The sequence below is a fragment of the Penaeus vannamei genome, chromosome 10, assembly GCF_042767895.1.
Source record: "Penaeus vannamei isolate JL-2024 chromosome 10, ASM4276789v1, whole genome shotgun sequence".
Taxonomy (NCBI): Eukaryota; Metazoa; Arthropoda; class Malacostraca; order Decapoda; family Penaeidae; genus Penaeus; species Penaeus vannamei.
This window is the reverse complement of record NC_091558.1, coordinates 24,828,308-24,835,192: the sequence shown is the minus strand read 5'-3', so window position 1 is coordinate 24,835,192 and position 6,885 is coordinate 24,828,308.

Sequence of the window (6,885 nt, the reverse complement as noted above, 5' to 3'; positions counted from 1 at the left end):
CATTTTGTATCAAAGCAGAGGCAATGTAAACGAGATGTCTCAGCAAGTTCCAATAATGTGCGGGTAAAGGGCAAACATAGTTGAGGATGTATCAAAGTGCCAAGGGTTTTGGATATGCTACAAAAAGGGCCTTTATTACTGTTTGTAACATAACGCTGGCTGGTGATTTTAGGGCATGGACCTAGCAAGACTACGGACGTATGTCTTTGTTTCGGTGTCACATTAATTGGTTCATATAATGTGCCGTTTTTATTTGTTCATGTGTGTGTGTGTAATATGAGCAAACGTAACTGTTTTTATTTTTTTAATACTTTCTAATTCTATAATCTTACATCCTTGCCCTGAAAACTAGAGCTCAGCACAACAAAGTTTCTGGCCTACAAAAGTTTTCTAATAAAAAGAAAAAAATAGAAACATAAGAACATCGTGCTTGACCTCGTTTCGCCGCCGCGGAGAGGACAGCGAACGCGAAAATTACATCGCGCACCAAGAAAGGGAGGAAGAAAAAAATAAATCAAGAACAAATGGGCCGAAAATAATCGTTGTTGCGTTACAGTTATTTCCGTCTTGCGTAATTCTCGCTTTACTCTCTTTTTCCCGGCTCTAGTTTTTTATTCTTTTTCCTTGCTGTCAACTCTTTTTTTTCCTTCTCAACGTTAAATTTAGCTTTCCATGAACTTTTTGCCTTATTCTCAACTTCATTCATTTCCCCATTTTTTTTCTATATTTTCTATATTATCCTGTATCGTCTCTTCATTCATTTTCTACCTCCATTTCTTCCTCGTCTCTCTCCACGTTCTCCCTCGGGTTTATTTTCCAACACATCTTTTCTCTTCAGTCTCTCCTGCCCTTCCATCAGTCATTTGCCTCCCCTCCCCCCCATCTTCCCTGTCACCTCATCTCCCCGTGTCTGTTCCTTCCTTCATCCGTTCTTCCATTATCACGCCTCCCTTTTACTTCCTCTGTTTTTTAAACTACAACCATTTCCTCTCTGCTTCTTCCATTTTGCTTCCCTCTCCCAGGCTCCCATTTTCCTCTCTTTTCCTCCCTGCTCTCTCCCTTCGCTTCTTCTCCTTTTCCCTCTTTTGCCTCCCTCCTCCTTCCCTCTCTCCCCTTTCCTCCCACTTTCCTCCCGTCTTCCCTCCTAACATTTTCCCTTTCCTCTCTTTCCTTCCTCCTCCTCATTATCCATCCCCCTTCCCCCGCTGCTCATTACCCACCCCCCTTCCCCCGCTGCTCAGTACCCACCCCCCTTCCCCCGCTGCTCAGTACCCACCCCCCATCCCCAGCTGCTCATTACCCACACCCCTTCCCCTGCTGCTCATTACCCACCCCTTTCCCCCGCTGCTCATTACCCACCCCCCTTCCCCCGCTGCTTAGTACCCACCCCCCTTCCCCCGCTGCTCATTACCCACCCCCTTCCCCCGCTGCTCATTACCCATCCCCCTTCCCCCGCTGCTCATTACCCACACCCCTTCCCCCGCTGCTCATTACCCACCCCCCTTCCCCCGCTGCTCATTACCCACCCCCCTTCCCCCGCTGCTCATTACCCACCCCCCTTCCCCCGCTGCTCAGTACCCACCCCCCTTCCCCCGCTGCTCAGTACCCACCCCCCTTCCCCCGCTGCTCATTACCCACCCCCTTCCCCCACTGCTCATTACCCACACCCCTTCCCCCGCTGCTCATTACCCACCCCCTTCCCCCGCTGCTCATTACCCACCCCCCTTCCCCCGCTGCTCATTACCCAACCCCCTTCCCCCGCTGCTCATTACCCAACCCCCTTCCCCTGCTGCTCAGTACCCACCCCCCTTCCCCAGCTGCTCATTACCCACCCCCCTTCCCCCGCTGCTCAGTACCCACCCCCCTTCCCCCGCTGCTCAGTACCCACCCCCCATCCCCAGCTGCTCATTACCCACACCCCTTCCCCTGCTGCTCATTACCCACCCCCCTTCCCCCGCTGCTCATTACCCACACCCCTTCCCCCGCTGCTCATTACCCACCCCCCTTCCCCTGCTACTCAGTACCCACCCCCCTTCCCCCGCTGCTCATTACCCACCCCCCTTCCCCCGCTGCTCATTACCCACCCCCTTCCCCCCCTGCTCATTACCCCCCCCCCTTCCCCCGCTGCTCCTTACCCAACCCCCTTCCCCTGCTGCTCATTACCCACCCCCCTTCCCCCGCTGCTCATTACCCACCCCCCTTCCCTTGCTGCTCAGTACCCACCCCCCTTCCCCCGCTGCTCAGTACCCACCCCCCATCCCCAGCTGCTCATTACCCATCCCCCTTCCCCTGCTGCTCAGTACCCACCCCCCTTCCCTCGCTGCTCATTACCCACCCCCTTCCCCCGCTGCTCATTACCCACCCCCCTTCCCCTGCTGCCCAGTACCCACCCCCCTTCCCCCCCTGCTCATTACCCACCCCCTTCCCCCGCTGCTCATTACCCACCCCCTTCCCCTGCTGCTCAGTACCCACACCCCTTCCCTCGCTGCTCATTACCCACCCCCTTCCCCCGCTGCTCATTACCCACACCCCTTCCCCTGCTGCTCAGTACCCACCCCCCTTCACCCGCTGCTCATTACCCACCCCCCTTCCCCTGCTGCTCATTACCCACCCCACCTTCCCCTGCTGCTCAGTACCCACACCCCTTCCCCCGCTGCTCATTTTTTTTCTATATTTTCTATATTATCCTGTATCGTCTCTTCATTCATTTTCTACCTCCATTTCTTCCTCGTCTCTCTCCACGTTCTCCCTCGGGTTTATTTTCCAACACATCTTTTCTCTTCAGTCTCTCCTGCCCTTCCATCAGTCATTTGCCTCCCCTCCCCCCCATCTTCCCTGTCACCTCATCTCCCCGTGTCTGTTCCTTCCTTCATCCGTTCTTCCATTATCACGCCTCCCTTTTACTTCCTCTGTTTTTAAACTACAACCATTTCCTCTCTGCTTCTGCCATTTTGCTTCCCTCTCCCAGGCTCCCATTTCCCTCTCTTTTCCTCCCTGCTCTCTCCCTTCGCTTCTTCTCCTTTTCCCTCTTTTGCCTCCCTCCTCCTTCCCCCTCTCCCCTTTCCTCCCACTTTCCTCCCGTCTTCCCTCCTAACATTTTCCCTTTCCTCTCTTTCCTTCCTCCTCCTCATTATCCATCCCCCTTCCCCCGCTGCTCATTACCCACCCCCCTTCCCCCGCTGCTCAGTACCCACCCCCCTTCCCCCGCTGCTCAGTACCCACCCCCCATCCCCAGCTGCTCATTACCCACACCCCTTCCCCTGCTGCTCATTACCCACCCCTTTCCCCCGCTGCTCATTACCCACCCCCCTTCCCCCGCTGCTTAGTACCCACCCCCCTTCCCCCGCTGCTCATTACCCACCCCCTTCCCCCGCTGCTCATTACCCATCCCCCTTCCCCCGCTGCTCATTACCCACACCCCTTCCCCCGCTGCTCATTACCCACCCCCCTTCCCCCGCTGCTCATTACCCACCCCCCTTCCCCCGCTGCTCATTACCCAACCCCCTTCCCCTGCTGCTCAGTACCCATCCCCCTTCCCCTGCTGCTCATTACCCACCCCCCTTCCCCCGCTGCTCATTACCCACCCCCCTTCCCCCGCTGCTCAGTACCCACCCCCCTTCCCCCGCTGCTCATTACCCACCCCCCTTCCCCTGCTGCTCATTACCCACCCCCCTTCCCCCGCTGCTCATTACCCACACCCCTTCCCCCGCTGCTCATTACCCACCCCCCTTCCCCCGCTGCTCAGTACCCACCCCCCTTCCCCCGCTGCTCATTACCCACCCCCCTTCCCCCGCTGCTCATTACCCACCCCCTTCCCCCGCTGCTCAGTACCCACCCCCCTTCCCCCGCTGCTCATTACCCACCCCCTTCCCCCGCTGCTCATTACCCATCCCCCTTCCCCCGCTGCTCATTACCCACACCCCTTCCCCCGCTGCTCATTACCCACCCCCCTTCCCCCGCTGCTCATTACCCACCCCCCTTCCCCCACTGCTCATTACCCAACCCCCTTCCCCCGCTGCCCATTACCCACCCCCCTTCCCCCGCTGCTCATTACCCACCCCCTTCCCCCGCTGCTCATTACCCATCCCCCTTCCCCTGCTGCTCATTACCCACCCCCCTTCCCCCGCTGCTCATTACCCACCCCCCTTCCCTTGCTGCTCAGTACCCACCCCCCTTCCCCCGCTGCTCAGTACCCACCCCCCATCCCCAGCTGCTCATTACCCACCCCCCTTCCCCTGCTGCTCAGTACCCACCCCCCTTCCCTCGCTGCTCATTACCCACCCCCTTCCCCCGCTGCTCATTACCCACCCCCCTTCCCCTGCTGCTCAGTACCCACCCCCCTTCCCCCCCTGCTCATTACCCACCCCCTTCCCCCGCTGCTCATTACCCACCCCCTTCCCCTGCTGCTCAGTACCCACACCCCTTCCCTCGCTGCTCATTACCCACCCCCTTCCCCCGCTGCTCATTACCCACACCCCTTCCCCTGCTGCTCAGTACCCACCCCCCTTCACCCGCTGCTCATTACCCACCCCCCTTCCCCTGCTGCTCATTACCCCCCCCACCTTCCCCTGCTGCTCAGTACCCACCCCCCCTCCCCCGCTGCTCATTTTTTTTCTTTATTTTCTATATTATCCTGTATCGTCTCTTCATTCATTTTCTACCTCCATTTCTTCCTCGTCTCTCTCCACGTTCTCCCTCGGGTTTATTTTCCAACACATCTTTTCTCTTCAGTCTCTCCTGCCCTTCCATCAGTCATTTGCCTCCCCTCCCCCCCATCTTCCCTGTCACCTCATCTCCCCGTGTCTGTTCCTTCCTTCATCCGTTCTTCCATTATCACGCCTCCCTTTTACTTCCTCTGTTTTTAAACTACAACCATTTCCTCTCTGCTTCTGCCATTTTGCTTCCCTCTCCCAGGCTCCCATTTCCCTCTCTTTTCCTCCCTGCTCTCTCCCTTCGCTTCTTCTCCTTTTCCCTCTTTTGCCTCCCTCCTCCTTCCCCCTCTCCCCTTTCCTCCCACTTTCCTCCCGTCTTCCCTCCTAACATTTTCCCTTTCCTCTCTTTCCTTCCTCCTCCTCATTATCCATCCCCCTTCCCCCGCTGCTCATTACCCACCCCCCTTCCCCCGCTGCTCAGTACCCACCCCCCTTCCCCCGCTGCTCAGTACCCACCCCCCATCCCCAGCTGCTCATTACCCACACCCCTTCCCCTGCTGCTCATTACCCACCCCTTTCCCCCGCTGCTCATTACCCACCCCCCTTCCCCCGCTGCTTAGTACCCACCCCCCTTCCCCCGCTGCTCATTACCCACCCCCTTCCCCCGCTGCTCATTACCCATCCCCCTTCCCCCGCTGCTCATTACCCACACCCCTTCCCCCGCTGCTCATTACCCACCCCCCTTCCCCCGCTGCTCATTACCCACCCCCCTTCCCCCGCTGCTCATTACCCACCCCCCTTCCCCCGCTGCTCAGTACCCACCCCCCTTCCCCCGCTGCTCAGTACCCACCCCCCTTCCCCCGCTGCTCATTACCCACCCCCTTCCCCCGCTGCTCATTACCCACACCCCTTCCCCCGCTGCTCATTACCCACCCCCCTTCCCCCGCTGCTCATTACCCACCCCCCTTCCCCCGCTGCTCATTACCCACCCCCCTTCCCCCCCTTCTCATTACCCAAACCCCTTCCCCTGCTGCTCATTACCCACCCCCCTTCCCCCGCTGCTCATTACCCACACCCCTTCCCCCGCTGCTCATTACCCACCCCCCTTCCCCCGCTGCTCAGTACCCACCCCCCATCCCCAGCTGCTCATTACCCACCCCCCTTCCCCTGCTGCTCATTACCCACCCCCCTTCCCCCGCTGCTCATTACCCACACCCCTTCCCCCGCTGCTCATTACCCACCCCCCTTCCCCCGCTGCTCAGTACCCACCCCCCTTCCCCCGCTGCTCATTACCCACCCCCCTTCCCCCGCTGCTCATTACCCACCCCCTTCCCCCGCTGCTCAGTACCCACCCCCCTTCCCCCGCTGCTCATTACCCACCCCCTTCCCCCGCTGCTCATTACCCATCCCCCTTCCCCCGCTGCTCATTACCCACACCCCTTCCCCCGCTGCTCATTACCCACCCCCCTTCCCCCGCTGCTCATTACCCACCCCCCTTCCCCCACTGCTCATTACCCACCCCCCTTCCCCCGCTGCCCATTACCCACCCCCCTTCCCCCGCTGCTCATTACCCACCCCCCTTCCCTTGCTGCTCAGTACCCACCCCCCTTCCCCCGCTGCTCAGTACCCACCCCCCATCCCCAGCTGCTCATTACCCACCCCCCTTCCCCTGCTGCTCAGTACCCACCCCCCTTCCCTCGCTGCTCATTACCCACCCCCTTCCCCCGCTGCTCATTACCCACCCCCCTTCCCCTGCTGCTCAGTACCCACCCCCCTTCCCCCCCTGCTCATTACCCACCCCCTTCCCCCGCTGCTCATTACCCACCCCCTTCCCCTGCTGCTCAGTACCCACACCCCTTCCCTCGCTGCTCATTACCCACCCCCTTCCCCCGCTGCTCATTACCCACACCCCTTCCCCTGCTGCTCAGTACCCACCCCCCTTCACCCGCTGCTCATTACCCACCCCCTTCCCCCGCTGCTCATTACCCACCCCACCTTCCCCTGCTGCTCAGTACCCACACCCCTTCCCCCGCTGCTCATTACCCACCCCCCTTCCCCTGCTGCTCATTACCCACCCCCCTTCCCCCGCTGCTCAGTACCCACACCCCTTCCCCCGCTGCTCATTACCCACCCCCCTTCCCCCGCTGCTCAGTACCCAACCCCCTTCCCCCACTGCTCATTACCCACCCCCCTTCCCCTGCTGCTCATTACCCACCCTACTTCCCCCGCTGCT